Here is a 15,313-nt window from a genome sequence, read left to right as displayed (position 1 = left end):
AAACATCTAGATGTAAAACCCTACATCTAGAGGTAAAGTCCAATATCTAGACTTAAAGACCAACATCTAGAGGTAAAACCCAACATCTAGAGGTGAAGCGCAACGTCTGGAGATAAAGCCCGGATTCTAGGGAGAAGCCAAAAATCCAGATGGAAAACCTAAAATCTAGAGGTATAGCCCAACATCTGGAGGTAAAGCCCAGAATCTAGAGGTAAAGCCTAACATCTAGAGGTGAATTCCAAAATCTAGTCTTAAGGCCTGACATCTACAATTAAAGCCAAACATATAGATGTAACCCCCAACTTCTAGAGGTAAGACCCAAAATCTAGAGGTGAAGCCCAACATCTAGAGTTAAAGCCGAACGTCTTGAGGTAAAGTCAAAAGTCTAGAGGTAAAAACCTACTTCTAGAGGTAAAGTCCGAAATCTAGAAGTAAAGCCCAAGACCCAGTGGTAGAGCCCAAAATCTAGAGGTAAAGCCCAACATCTAGAGGAAAAGCCAAATATACAGATTTAAAACCCAAAATCTAGAGGTAAAGCCCAATATCGAGACATAAAACCAAAATCTAGATGTAAAGCCCAACTTCTAGATCTAAAGCCCAAAATATAGATGTAAAGCCCAACTTCTAAATCTAAAGCCCAACATCTAGAGGTAAAGCCCAATATTTAGAGTTTAAGCACATTATTTAGAGGTAAAGCCGAAAATCTATATGTAAAGCCCAACTTCTAGAGGTAAAGCCCATCATCTTGTCCTACAGCCCAATGTCTGCAGGTAAAGCCCAACTTACAGAGGTGAAGGCAAACATCTAGATGTAAAACCCATAATCTAGAGGTAAAGCCGAACATCTAGAGGTGAAGCACAACATATAGAGGTATAACCCAAATTCTAGAGACAAAATCCAACGTCTAGATGTAATCCCAACATCTAGAGGTAAAGCCTAAAATCTAGAGGTGAAGCACAACATATAGAGGTATAACCCAACATCTAGAGATAAAGACCAACATCTAAATGTAAAGCAAAACATCTAGATGTAAAACCCTACATCTAGAGATAAAGTCCAGTATCTAGACTTAAAGACCAACATCTAGAGGTAAAGCCCAAAGTCTAGATGTAAAGCCCAACTTCCAGAGTTAAAGTCCAAAATCTAGAGGTAAACACCAATACCTAGAGGTAGAGGCCAAAATCTAGAGGGAAAGACCAACATCTAGAGATAAAGCCAGATATATAGATTTAAAACCCAAAATCTGGAGGTAAAGCCCAACATCTAGAGCTAAAGACCCAAATCTAGATGTAAAGCCCAATTGCTAGATCTAAAGCCAAATAATCTAGAGGTAAAGCCCAACATGTAGAGGTAAAGACTAAGATCTAGAGGTGAATTCCAATACCTAGTGTTAAAGCCCGACACCTACAGTTAAAGCCAAACATCTAGATGTAACCCCCAACTTCTAGAGGTAAGGCCCAAAATCTAGAGGTAAAGCCCAACAGCTAGAGTTAAAGCCGAATGTCTTGAGGTAAAGCCCAAAGTCTAGAGGTAAAGCCCAACTTCTAGAGGTAAAGTCCAAAATCTAGAGGTAAAGCCCAAGACCTAGTGGTAGAGCCCAAAATCTAGAGGTAAAGCCCAACATCTAGACGTAAAGCCAGATATCTGATGGTAAAGCCCAACATCTAGAGGAAAAGCCAAATATATAGATTTAAAACCCAAAATCTAGAGACACAGCCCAACATCTAAATGTAAAGCAAAACATCTAGATGTAAAACCCTACATCTAGAGGTAAAGTCCAATATCTAGACCTAAAGACCAACATCTAGAGGTAAAACCCAACATCTAGAGGTAAAGCCCAACGTCTGGAGGTAAAGCCCAGATTCTAGAGAGAAGCCAAAAATCCAGATGGAAAACCCAAAATCTAGAGGTAAAGCCCAACATCTAGAGGTAAGGCCAAGAATCTAGAGGTAAAGCCTAACATCTAGAGGTGAATTCCAAAATCTATCTTAAGGCCAAACATCTACAATTAAAGCCAAACATATAGATGTAACCCCCAACTTCTAGAGGTAAGACCCAAAATCTAGAGGTAAAGCCCAACATCTAGAGTTAAAGCCGAACGTCAAGAGGTAAAGTCCAAAGTCTAGAGGTAAAGACCTACTTCTAGAGGTAAAGTCCGAAATCTAGAAGTAAAGCCCAAGACCTAGTGGTAGAGCCCAAACTCTAGAGGTAAAGCCCAACATCTAGAGGAAAAGCCAAATATACAGATTTAAAACCCAAAATCTAGAGGTAAAGCCCAATATCGAGACGTAAAACCAAAATCTAGATGTAAAGCCCAACTTCTAGATCTTAAGCCCAAAATCTAGATGGAAAGCCCAACTTCTAAATCTAAAGCCCAACATCTAGAGGTAAAGCCCAATATTTAGAGTTTAAGCGCATCCTTTAGAGTTAAAGCCCAAAATGTAAATGTAAAGCCCAACTTCTAGAGGTAAAGCCCATCATCTAGTCCTACAGCCCAATGTCTGCAGGTAAAGCCCAACTTACAGAGGTGAAGGCAAACATCTAGATGTAAAACCCAAAATCTAGAGGTAAAGCCCAACATCTAGAGCTAAAGACCCAAATCTAGATGTAAAGCCCAATTGCTAGATCTAAAGCCAAATAATCTAGAGGTAAAGCCCAACATGTAGAGGTAAAGACTAAGATCTAGAGGTGAATTCCAATACCTAGTGTTAAAGCCCGACACCTACAGTTAAAGCCAAACATCTAGATGTAACCCCCAACTTCTAGAGGTAAGGCCCAAAATCTAGAGGTAAAGCCCAACAGCTAGAGTTAAAGCCGAATGTCTTGAGGTAAAGCCCAAAGTCTAGAGGTAAAGCCCAACTTCTAGAGGTAAAGTCCAAAATCTAGAGGTAAAGCCCAAGACCTAGTGGTAGAGCCCAAAATCTAGAGGTAAAGCCCAACATCTAGACGTAAAGCCAGATATCTGATGGTAAAGCCCAACATCTAGAGGAAAAGCCAAATATATAGATTTAAAACCCAAAATCTAGAGACACAGCCCAACATCTAAATGTAAAGCAAAACATCTAGATGTAAAACCCTACATCTAGAGGTAAAGTCCAATATCTAGACCTAAAGACCAACATCTAGAGGTAAAACCCAACATCTAGAGGTAAAGCCCAACGTCTGGAGGTAAAGCCCAGATTCTAGAGAGAAGCCAAAAATCCAGATGGAAAACCCAAAATCTAGAGGTAAAGCCCAACATCTAGAGGTAAGGCCAAGAATCTAGAGGTAAAGCCTAACATCTAGAGGTGAATTCCAAAATCTATCTTAAGGCCAAACATCTACAATTAAAGCCAAACATATAGATGTAACCCCCAACTTCTAGAGGTAAGACCCAAAATCTAGAGGTAAAGCCCAACATCTAGAGTTAAAGCCGAACGTCAAGAGGTAAAGTCCAAAGTCTAGAGGTAAAGACCTACTTCTAGAGGTAAAGTCCGAAATCTAGAAGTAAAGCCCAAGACCTAGTGGTAGAGCCCAAACTCTAGAGGTAAAGCCCAACATCTAGAGGAAAAGCCAAATATACAGATTTAAAACCCAAAATCTAGAGGTAAAGCCCAATATCGAGACGTAAAACCAAAATCTAGATGTAAAGCCCAACTTCTAGATCTTAAGCCCAAAATCTAGATGGAAAGCCCAACTTCTAAATCTAAAGCCCAACATCTAGAGGTAAAGCCCAATATTTAGAGTTTAAGCGCATCCTTTAGAGTTAAAGCCCAAAATGTAAATGTAAAGCCCAACTTCTAGAGGTAAAGCCCATCATCTAGTCCTACAGCCCAATGTCTGCAGGTAAAGCCCAACTTACAGAGGTGAAGGCAAACATCTAGATGTAAAACCCAAAATCTAGAGGTAAAGCCCAACATCTAGAGGTGAAGCACAACATATAGAGGTATAACCCAAATTCTAGAGATAAAATCCAACGTCTAGATGTAATCCCAACATCTAGAGGTAAAGCCTAAAATCTAGAGGTGAAGCACAACATATAGAGGTATAACCCAAAATCTAGAAATAAAGACCAACATCTAAATGTAAAGCAAAACATCTAGATGTAAAACCCTACATCTAGAGATAAAGTCCAGTATCTAGACTTAAAGACCAACATCTGGAGGTAAAGCCCAAAGTCTAGATGTAAAGCCCAACTTCCAGAGTTAAAGTCCAAAATCTAGAGGTAAACACCAATACCTAGAGGTAGAGGCCAAAATCTAGAGGTAAAGATCAACATCTAGAGATAAAGCCAGATATATAGATTTAAAACCCAAAATATGGAGGTAAAGCCCAACATCTAGAGCTAAAGCCCCAAATCTAGATGTAAAGCCCAATTGCTAGATCTAAAGCCAAATAATCTAGAGGTAAAGCCCAACATGTAGAGGTAAAGACTAAGATCTAGAGGTGAATTCCAATATCTAGTGTTAAAGCCCGACACCTACAGTTAAAGCCAAACATCTAGATGTAAAACCCAACTTCTAGAGGTAAAGTCGAATATCTGGAGTTAAAGCGCATCCTTTAGAGTAAAGCCCAAAATCTAGAGTTAAAGCCCAACATCTAGAGGGAAAGCCCAGAATCTACATGTAAAGACTAACACCCAGAGCTGAATTCCAAAATCAAGTGTTAAGGCCCGACATCTACAGTTAAATCCAACCATATAGATATAACCCCCAACTTCTAGAGGTAAGGCCCAAAATCTAGAGGTAAAGCCCAACAGCTAGAGTTAAAGCCGAATGTCTTGAGGCAAAGACCAAAGTCTAGAGGTAAAGCCCAACTTCTAGAGGTAAAGTCCAAAATCTAGAGATAAAGCCCAAGATCTAGTGGTAGAGCCCAAAATCTAGAGGTAAAGCCCAACATCTAGACGTAAAGCCAGATATCTGATGGTAAAGCCCAACATCTAGAGGAAAAGCCAAATATATAGATGTAAAACCCAAAATCTAGAGACACAGCCCAACATCTAAATGTAAAGCAAAACATCTAGATGTAAAACCCTACATTTAGAGGTAAAGTCCAATATCTAGACTTAAAGACCAACATCTAGAGGTAAAACCCAACATCTAGAGGTAAAGCCCAACGTCTGGAGGTAAAGCCCAGATTCTAGAGAGAAGCCAAAAATACAGATGGAAAACCCAAAATCTAGAGGTAAAGGCCAACATCTAGACGTAAAGCCCAAAATCTAGATGTAAAGCCCAACTTCTAGAGGTAAAGCCGAATATATAAAGCGCATCTTTTAGAGTAAAGCCCAAAATCTAGAGTTAAAGCCCCACATCTAGAGGGAAAGCCCAGAATCTAGATGTAAGGCCTAACATCTAGAGGTGAATTCCAAAATCAAGTGTTAAGTCCCGATATCTACAGTTAAAGCCAACCATATAGATGTAACCCCCAACTTCTAGAGGTAAGGCCAAAAATCTAGAGGTAAAGCCCAACAGCTAGAGTTAAAGCCGAACGTCTTGAGGTAAAGCCCAAAGTCTAGAGGTAAAGCACCACTTCTAGAGGTAAAGTCCAAAATCTAGAGGTAAAGTCCAAGACCTAGTGGTAGACCCCAAAATCTAGAGGTAAAGCCCAACATCTAGACGTAAAGACATATATCTAGAAGTAAAGCCCAACATCTAGAGGAAAAGCCAAATATATAGATTTAAAACACAAAATCTAGAGATAAAGCCCAACACCTAAATGTAAAGCAAAACATCTAGATGTAAAACCCTACATCTAGAGGTAAAGCCTAACATCTAGAGGTGAAGCACAACATATAGAGGTATAACCCAACATCTAGAGATAAAGACCAACATCTAAATGTAAAGCAAAATATCTAGATGTAAATTCCTACATCTAGAGGTAAAGTCCAATATCTACTCTTAAAGACCAACATCTGGAGGTAAAGCCCAATGTCTAGAGGTAATGACCAACTTCCACAGCTAAAAACCCAAATCTAGATTTAAACCCCAACATCTAGAGATAAAGCCCAACTTCTAGATCTAACCCAAACATCTAGAGGTAAAGCCCAACATCTAGAGGTAAAGCCTAACATCTAGTGGTGAATTCCAAAATCTAGTGTTAAGGCCCGACATCTACAGTTAAAGGCAAACATATAGATGTAAACCCCAACTTCTAGAGGTAAGGCCCAGAATCTAGAGGTAAAGCCCAACCTGTAGAGTTAAAGCCCAACGTCTTGAGGTAAAGACAAATATATAGATTTAAAACCCAACATCTAGAGGTAAAGCCCAATATCTAGACGTAAAGCCCAACTTCTAGAGGAAAAGTCCAAATTCTAGAAGCAAAGCCCAACACCTAGAGGTAGAGCCCAAAATCTAGAGGAAAAGCAAGATCTAGAGGTAAAGCCAGATATCTAGAGGTAAAGCCCAACATCTAGAGGAAAAGCCAAATATATAGATTTAAAACCCAAAATATAGAGGTAAAGCCCGATATCTAGACGTAAAGATCAAAATCTAGATGTAAAGCCCAACTTCTAGATCTAAAGCCCAAAATCTAGATGTAAAGCCCAACTTCTAGAGGTAAAGCCGAATATATAGAGTTAACGCGCATCATTTAGAGTAAAGCCCAAAATCTAGAGTTAAAGCCCGACATCTAGTGGGAAAGCCCACAATCTAGATGTAAAGCCTAATATCAAGAGGTGAATTCCAAAATCAAGTGTTAAGGCCCGACATCTACAGTTAAAGCCAACCATATAGATGTAACCCCCAACTTCTAGAGGTAAAGCCCAAATACTAGAGGTAAAGTCCAAAATCTAGAGTTAAAGCCCAAGACCTAGTGGTAGAGCCCGTAATCTAGAGGTAAAGCCCAACATCTAGAGGTAAAGCCAGATATCTGACGGTAAAGCCCAACATCTAGAGGAAAAGCCAAATATATAGATTTAAAACCCGAAATCTAGAAGTAAAGCCCAATATCTAGACGTAAAGCCCAAAATCTAGATGTAAAGCCCAACTTCTAGATCTAAAGCCCAAAATCTAGATGTAAAGCCCAGCTTCTAAATCTATAGCCCAACTTCTAGAGGTAACGCCCAATATTTAGAGTTTAAGCGCATCATTTAGAGGTAAAGCCCAAAATCTAGATGTAAAGCCCAACTTCTAGAGGTAAAGCCCATCATCTAGTCCTACAGCCCAATGTCCGCAGGTAAAGGATAACTTACAGAGGTAAAGGCAAACATCTAGATGTAAAACCCAAAATCTAGAGGTAAAGCCCAACATACAGAGGTATAGCCCAACTTCTAGAGATAAAGTCCAACGTCTAGATGTAATCCCAACATCTAGAGGTAAAGCCTAACATCTAGAGGTGAAGCACAACATATAGAGGTATAAACCAACATCTAGAGATAAAGACCAACATCTAAATGTAAAGCAAAATATCTAGATGTAAAACCCTACATCTAGAGGTAAAGTCCAATATCTACTCTTAAAGACCAACATCTGGAGGTAAAGCCCAATGTCTAGAGGTAATGACCAACTTCCAGAGTTAAAACCCCAAATCTAGATTTAAACCCCAACATCTAGAGATAAAGCCCAAGTTCTAGATCTAACCCAAACATCTAGAGGTAAAGCCCAACATCTAGAGGTAAAGCCTAACATCTAGTGGTGAATTCCAAAATCTAGTGTTAAGGCCCGACATCTACAGTTAAAGGCAAACATATAGATGTAAACCCCAACTTCTAGAGGTAAGGCCCAGAATCTAGAGGTAAAGACCAACCTCTAGAGTTAAAGCCCAACGTCTTGAGGTAAAGACAAATATATAGATTTAAAACCCAACATCTAGAGGTAAAGCCCAATATCTAGACGTAAAGCCCAACTTCTAGAGGAAAAGTCCAAATTCTAGAGGCAAAGCCCAACACCTAGAGGTAGAGCCCAAAATCTAGAGGTAAAGCAAGATCTAGAGGTAAAGCCAGATATCTAGAGGTAAAGCCCAACATCTAGAGGAAAAGCCAAATATATAGATTTAAAACCCAAAATATAGAGGTAAAGCCCGATATCTAGACGTAAAGATCAAAATCTAGATGTAAAGCCCAACTTCTAGATCTAAAGCCCAAAATCTAGATGTAAAGCCCAACTTCTAGAGGTAAAGCCGAATATATAGAGTTAACGCGCATCATTTAGAGTAAAGCCCAAAATCTAGAGTTAAAGCCCGACATCTAGTGGGAAAGCCCACAATCTAGATGTAAAGCCTAATATCAAGAGGTGAATTCCAAAATCAAGTGTTAAGGCCCGACATCTACAGTTAAAGCCAACCATATAGATGTAACCCCCAACTTCTAGAGGTAAAGTCCAAAATCTAGAGGTAAAGGCCAAAGTCTAGAGGTAAAGCCCAAATTCTAGAGGTAAAGTCCAAAATCTAGAGTTAAAGCCCAAGACCTAGTGGTAGAGCCCATAATCTAGAGGTAAAGCCCAACATCTAGAGGTAAAGCCAGATATCTGACGGTAAAGCCCAACATCTAGAGGAAAAGCCAAATATATAGATTTAAAACCCGAAATCTAGAAGTAAAGCCCAATATCTAGACGTAAAGCCCAAAATCTAGATGTAAAGCCCAACTTCTAGATCTAAAGCCCAAAATCTAGATGTAAAGCCCAACTTCTAAATCTATAGCCCAACTTCTAGAGGTAACGCCCAATATTTAGAGTTTAAGCGCATCATTTAGAGTTAAAGCCCAAAATCTAGATGTAAAGCCCAACTTCTACAGGTAAAGCCCATCATCTAGTCCTACAGCCCAATGTCCGCAGGTAAAGGATAACTTACAGAGGTAAAGGCAAACATCTAGATGTAAAACCCAAAATCTAGAGGTAAAGCCCAACATACAGAGGTATAGCCCAACTTCTAGAGATAAAGTCCAACGTCTAGATGTAATCCCAACATCTAGAGGTAAAGCCTAACATCTAGAGGTGAAGCACAACATATAGAGGTATAACCCAACATCTAGAGATAAAGACCAACATCTAAATGTAAAGCAAAATATCTAGATGTAAAACCCTACATCTAGAGGTAAAGTCCAATATCTACTCTTAAAGACCAAAATCTGGAGGTAAAGCCCAATGTCTAGAGGTAATGACCAACTTCCAGAGTTAAAACCCCAAATCTAGATTTAAACCCCAACATCTAGAGATAAAGCCCAAGTTCTAGATCTAACCCAAACATCTAGAGGTAAAGCCCAACATCTAGAGGTAAAGCCTAACATCTAGTGGTGAATTCCAAAATCTAGTGTTAAGGCCCGACATCTACAGTTAAAGGCAAACATATAGATGTAAACCCCAACTTCTAGAGGTAAGGCCCAGAATCTAGAGGTAAAGACCAACCTCTAGAGTTAAAGCCCAACGTCTTGAGGTAAAGACAAATATATAGATTTAAAACCCAACATCTAGAGGTAAAGCCCAATATCTAGACGTAAAGCCCAACTTCTAGAGGAAAAGTCCAAATTCTAGAGGCAAAGCCCAACACCTAGAGGTAGAGCCCAAAATCTAGAGGTAAAGCAAGATCTAGAGGTAAAGCCAGATATCTAGAGGTAAAGCCCAACATCTAGAGGAAAAGCCAAATATATAGATTTAAAACCCAAAATATAGAGGTAAAGCCCGATATCTAGACGTAAAGATCAAAATCTAGATGTAAAGCCCAACTTCTAGATCTAAAGCCCAAAATCTAGATGTAAAGCCCAACTTCTAGAGGTAAAGCCGAATATATAGAGTTAACGCGCATCATTTAGAGTAAAGCCCAAAATCTAGAGTTAAAGCCCGACATCTAGTGGGAAAGCCCACAATCTAGATGTAAAGCCTAATATCAAGAGGTGAATTCCAAAATCAAGTGTTAAGGCCCGACATCTACAGTTAAAGCCAACCATATAGATGTAACCCCCAACTTCTAGAGGTAAAGTCCAAAATCTAGAGGTAAAGGCCAAAGTCTAGAGGTAAAGCCCAAATTCTAGAGGTAAAGTCCAAAATCTAGAGTTAAAGCCCAAGACCTAGTGGTAGAGCCCATAATCTAGAGGTAAAGCCCAACATCTAGATGTAAAGCCAGATATCTGACGGTAAAGCCCAACATCTAGAGGAAAAGCCAAATATATAGATTTAAAACCCAAAATCTAGAAGTAAAGCCCAATATCTAGACGTAAAGCCCAAAATCTAGATGTAAAGCCCAACTTCTAGATCTAAAGCCCAAAATCTAGATGTAAAGCCCAACTTCTAAATCTATAGCCCAACTTCTAGAGGTAACGCCCAATATTTAGAGTTTAAGCGCATCATTTAGAGGTAAAGCCCAAAATCTAGATGTAAAGCCCAACTTCTACAGGTAAAGCCCATCATCTAGTCCTACAGCCCAATGTCTGCAGGTAAAGCATAACTTACAGAGGTAAAGGCAAACATCTAGATGTAAAACGCAAAATCTAGAGGTAAAGCCCAACATACAGAGGTATAGCCCAACTTCTAGAGATAAAGTCCAACGTCTAGATGTAATCCCAACATCTAGAGGTAAAGCCTAACATCTAGAGGTGAAGCACAACTTATAGAGGTATAACCCAACATCTAGAGATAAAGACCAACATCTAAATGTAAAGCAAAACATCTAGATGTAAAACCCTACATCTAGAGGTAAAGTGCAATATCTAGACTTAAAGACCAACATCTGGAGGTAAAGCCCAATGTCTAGAGGTAATGACCAACTTCCAGAGTTAAAACCCCAAATCTAGATTTAAACCCCAACATCTAGAGATAAAGCCCAAGTTCTAGATCTAACCCAAACATCTAGAGGTAAAGCCCAACATCTAGAGGTAAAGCCTAACATCTAGTGGTGAATTCCAAAATCTAGTGTTAAGGCCCGACATCTACAGTTAAAGGCAAACATATAGATGTAAACCCCAACTTCTAGAGGTAAGGCCCAGAATCTAGAGGTAAAGCCCAACCTGTAGAGTTAAAGCCCAACGTCTTGAGGTAAAGACAAATATATAGATTTAAAACCCAACATCTAGAGGTAAAGCCCAATATCTAGACGTAAAGCCCAACTTCTAGAGGAAAAGTCCAAATTCTAGAAGCAAAGCCCAACACCTAGAGGTAGAGCCCAAAATCTAGAGGAAAAGCAAGATCTAGAGGTAAAGCCAGATATCTAGAGGTAAAGCCCAACATCTAGAGGAAAAGCCAAATATATAGATTTAAAACCCAAAATATAGAGGTAAAGCCCGATATCTAGACGTAAAGATCAAAATCTAGATGTAAAGCCCAACTTCTAGATCTAAAGCCCAAAATCTAGATGTAAAGCCCAACTTCTAGAGGTAAAGCCGAATATATAGAGTTAACGCGCATCATTTAGAGTAAAGCCCAAAATCTAGAGTTAAAGCCCGACATCTAGTGGGAAAGCCCACAATCTAGATGTAAAGCCTAATATCAAGAGGTGAATTCCAAAATCAAGTGTTAAGGCCCGACATCTACAGTTAAAGCCAACCATATAGATGTAACCCCCAACTTCTAGAGGTAAAGCCCAAATACTAGAGGTAAAGTCCAAAATCTAGAGTTAAAGCCCAAGACCTAGTGGTAGAGCCCGTAATCTAGAGGTAAAGCCCAACATCTAGAGGTAAAGCCAGATATCTGACGGTAAAGCCCAACATCTAGAGGAAAAGCCAAATATATAGATTTAAAACCCGAAATCTAGAAGTAAAGCCCAATATCTAGACGTAAAGCCCAAAATCTAGATGTAAAGCCCAACTTCTAGATCTAAAGCCCAAAATCTAGATGTAAAGCCCAGCTTCTAAATCTATAGCCCAACTTCTAGAGGTAACGCCCAATATTTAGAGTTTAAGCGCATCATTTAGAGGTAAAGCCCAAAATCTAGATGTAAAGCCCAACTTCTAGAGGTAAAGCCCATCATCTAGTCCTACAGCCCAATGTCCGCAGGTAAAGGATAACTTACAGAGGTAAAGGCAAACATCTAGATGTAAAACCCAAAATCTAGAGGTAAAGCCCAACATACAGAGGTATAGCCCAACTTCTAGAGATAAAGTCCAACGTCTAGATGTAATCCCAACATCTAGAGGTAAAGCCTAACATCTAGAGGTGAAGCACAACATATAGAGGTATAAACCAACATCTAGAGATAAAGACCAACATCTAAATGTAAAGCAAAATATCTAGATGTAAAACCCTACATCTAGAGGTAAAGTCCAATATCTACTCTTAAAGACCAACATCTGGAGGTAAAGCCCAATGTCTAGAGGTAATGACCAACTTCCAGAGTTAAAACCCCAAATCTAGATTTAAACCCCAACATCTAGAGATAAAGCCCAAGTTCTAGATCTAACCCAAACATCTAGAGGTAAAGCCCAACATCTAGAGGTAAAGCCTAACATCTAGTGGTGAATTCCAAAATCTAGTGTTAAGGCCCGACATCTACAGTTAAAGGCAAACATATAGATGTAAACCCCAACTTCTAGAGGTAAGGCCCAGAATCTAGAGGTAAAGACCAACCTCTAGAGTTAAAGCCCAACGTCTTGAGGTAAAGACAAATATATAGATTTAAAACCCAACATCTAGAGGTAAAGCCCAATATCTAGACGTAAAGCCCAACTTCTAGAGGAAAAGTCCAAATTCTAGAGGCAAAGCCCAACACCTAGAGGTAGAGCCCAAAATCTAGAGGTAAAGCAAGATCTAGAGGTAAAGCCAGATATCTAGAGGTAAAGCCCAACATCTAGAGGAAAAGCCAAATATATAGATTTAAAACCCAAAATATAGAGGTAAAGCCCGATATCTAGACGTAAAGATCAAAATCTAGATGTAAAGCCCAACTTCTAGATCTAAAGCCCAAAATCTAGATGTAAAGCCCAACTTCTAGAGGTAAAGCCGAATATATAGAGTTAACGCGCATCATTTAGAGTAAAGCCCAAAATCTAGAGTTAAAGCCCGACATCTAGTGGGAAAGCCCACAATCTAGATGTAAAGCCTAATATCAAGAGGTGAATTCCAAAATCAAGTGTTAAGGCCCGACATCTACAGTTAAAGCCAACCATATAGATGTAACCCCCAACTTCTAGAGGTAAAGTCCAAAATCTAGAGGTAAAGGCCAAAGTCTAGAGGTAAAGCCCAAATTCTAGAGGTAAAGTCCAAAATCTAGAGTTAAAGCCCAAGACCTAGTGGTAGAGCCCATAATCTAGAGGTAAAGCCCAACATCTAGAGGTAAAGCCAGATATCTGACGGTAAAGCCCAACATCTAGAGGAAAAGCCAAATATATAGATTTAAAACCCGAAATCTAGAAGTAAAGCCCAATATCTAGACGTAAAGCCCAAAATCTAGATGTAAAGCCCAACTTCTAGATCTAAAGCCCAAAATCTAGATGTAAAGCCCAACTTCTAAATCTATAGCCCAACTTCTAGAGGTAACGCCCAATATTTAGAGTTTAAGCGCATCATTTAGAGGTAAAGCCCAAAATCTAGATGTAAAGCCCAACTTCTACAGGTAAAGCCCATCATCTAGTCCTACAGCCCAATGTCCGCAGGTAAAGGATAACTTACAGAGGTAAAGGCAAACATCTAGATGTAAAACCCAAAATCTAGAGGTAAAGCCCAACATACAGAGGTATAGCCCAACTTCTAGAGATAAAGTCCAACGTCTAGATGTAATCCCAACATCTAGAGGTAAAGCCTAACATCTAGAGGTGAAGCACAACATATAGAGGTATAACCCAACATCTAGAGATAAAGACCAACATCTAAATGTAAAGCAAAATATCTAGATGTAAAACCCTACATCTAGAGGTAAAGTCCAATATCTACTCTTAAAGACCAAAATCTGGAGGTAAAGCCCAATGTCTAGAGGTAATGACCAACTTCCAGAGTTAAAACCCCAAATCTAGATTTAAACCCCAACATCTAGAGATAAAGCCCAAGTTCTAGATCTAACCCAAACATCTAGAGGTAAAGCCCAACATCTAGAGGTAAAGCCTAACATCTAGTGGTGAATTCCAAAATCTAGTGTTAAGGCCCGACATCTACAGTTAAAGGCAAACATATAGATGTAAACCCCAACTTCTAGAGGTAAGGCCCAGAATCTAGAGGTAAAGACCAACCTCTAGAGTTAAAGCCCAACGTCTTGAGGTAAAGACAAATATATAGATTTAAAACCCAACATCTAGAGGTAAAGCCCAATATCTAGACGTAAAGCCCAACTTCTAGAGGAAAAGTCCAAATTCTAGAGGCAAAGCCCAACACCTAGAGGTAGAGCCCAAAATCTAGAGGTAAAGCAAGATCTAGAGGTAAAGCCAGATATCTAGAGGTAAAGCCCAACATCTAGAGGAAAAGCCAAATATATAGATTTAAAACCCAAAATATAGAGGTAAAGCCCGATATCTAGACGTAAAGATCAAAATCTAGATGTAAAGCCCAACTTCTAGATCTAAAGCCCAAAATCTAGATGTAAAGCCCAACTTCTAGAGGTAAAGCCGAATATATAGAGTTAACGCGCATCATTTAGAGTAAAGCCCAAAATCTAGAGTTAAAGCCCGACATCTAGTGGGAAAGCCCACAATCTAGATGTAAAGCCTAATATCAAGAGGTGAATTCCAAAATCAAGTGTTAAGGCCCGACATCTACAGTTAAAGCCAACCATATAGATGTAACCCCCAACTTCTAGAGGTAAAGTCCAAAATCTAGAGGTAAAGGCCAAAGTCTAGAGGTAAAGCCCAAATTCTAGAGGTAAAGTCCAAAATCTAGAGTTAAAGCCCAAGACCTAGTGGTAGAGCCCATAATCTAGAGGTAAAGCCCAACATCTAGATGTAAAGCCAGATATCTGACGGTAAAGCCCAACATCTAGAGGAAAAGCCAAATATATAGATTTAAAACCCAAAATCTAGAAGTAAAGCCCAATATCTAGACGTAAAGCCCAAAATCTAGATGTAAAGCCCAACTTCTAGATCTAAAGCCCAAAATCTAGATGTAAAGCCCAACTTCTAAATCTATAGCCCAACTTCTAGAGGTAACGCCCAATATTTAGAGTTTAAGCGCATCATTTAGAGGTAAAGCCCAAAATCTAGATGTAAAGCCCAACTTCTACAGGTAAAGCCCATCATCTAGTCCTACAGCCCAATGTCTGCAGGTAAAGCATAACTTACAGAGGTAAAGGCAAACATCTAGATGTAAAACGCAAAATCTAGAGGTAAAGCCCAACATACAGAGGTATAGCCCAACTTCTAGAGATAAAGTCCAACGTCTAGATGTAATCCCAACATCTAGAGGTAAAGCCTAACATCTAGAGGTGAAGCACAACTTATAGAGGTATAACCCAACATCTAGAGATAAAGACCAACATCTAAATGTAAAGC

This window comes from Leptosomus discolor, unplaced genomic scaffold (genome assembly GCF_034619465.1).
Source record: "Leptosomus discolor isolate bLepDis1 unplaced genomic scaffold, bLepDis1.hap2 HAP2_SCAFFOLD_28, whole genome shotgun sequence".
In the NCBI taxonomy this organism is placed as follows: domain Eukaryota; kingdom Metazoa; phylum Chordata; class Aves; order Leptosomiformes; family Leptosomidae; genus Leptosomus; species Leptosomus discolor.
Note: the sequence above shows the minus strand (reverse complement) of the source record.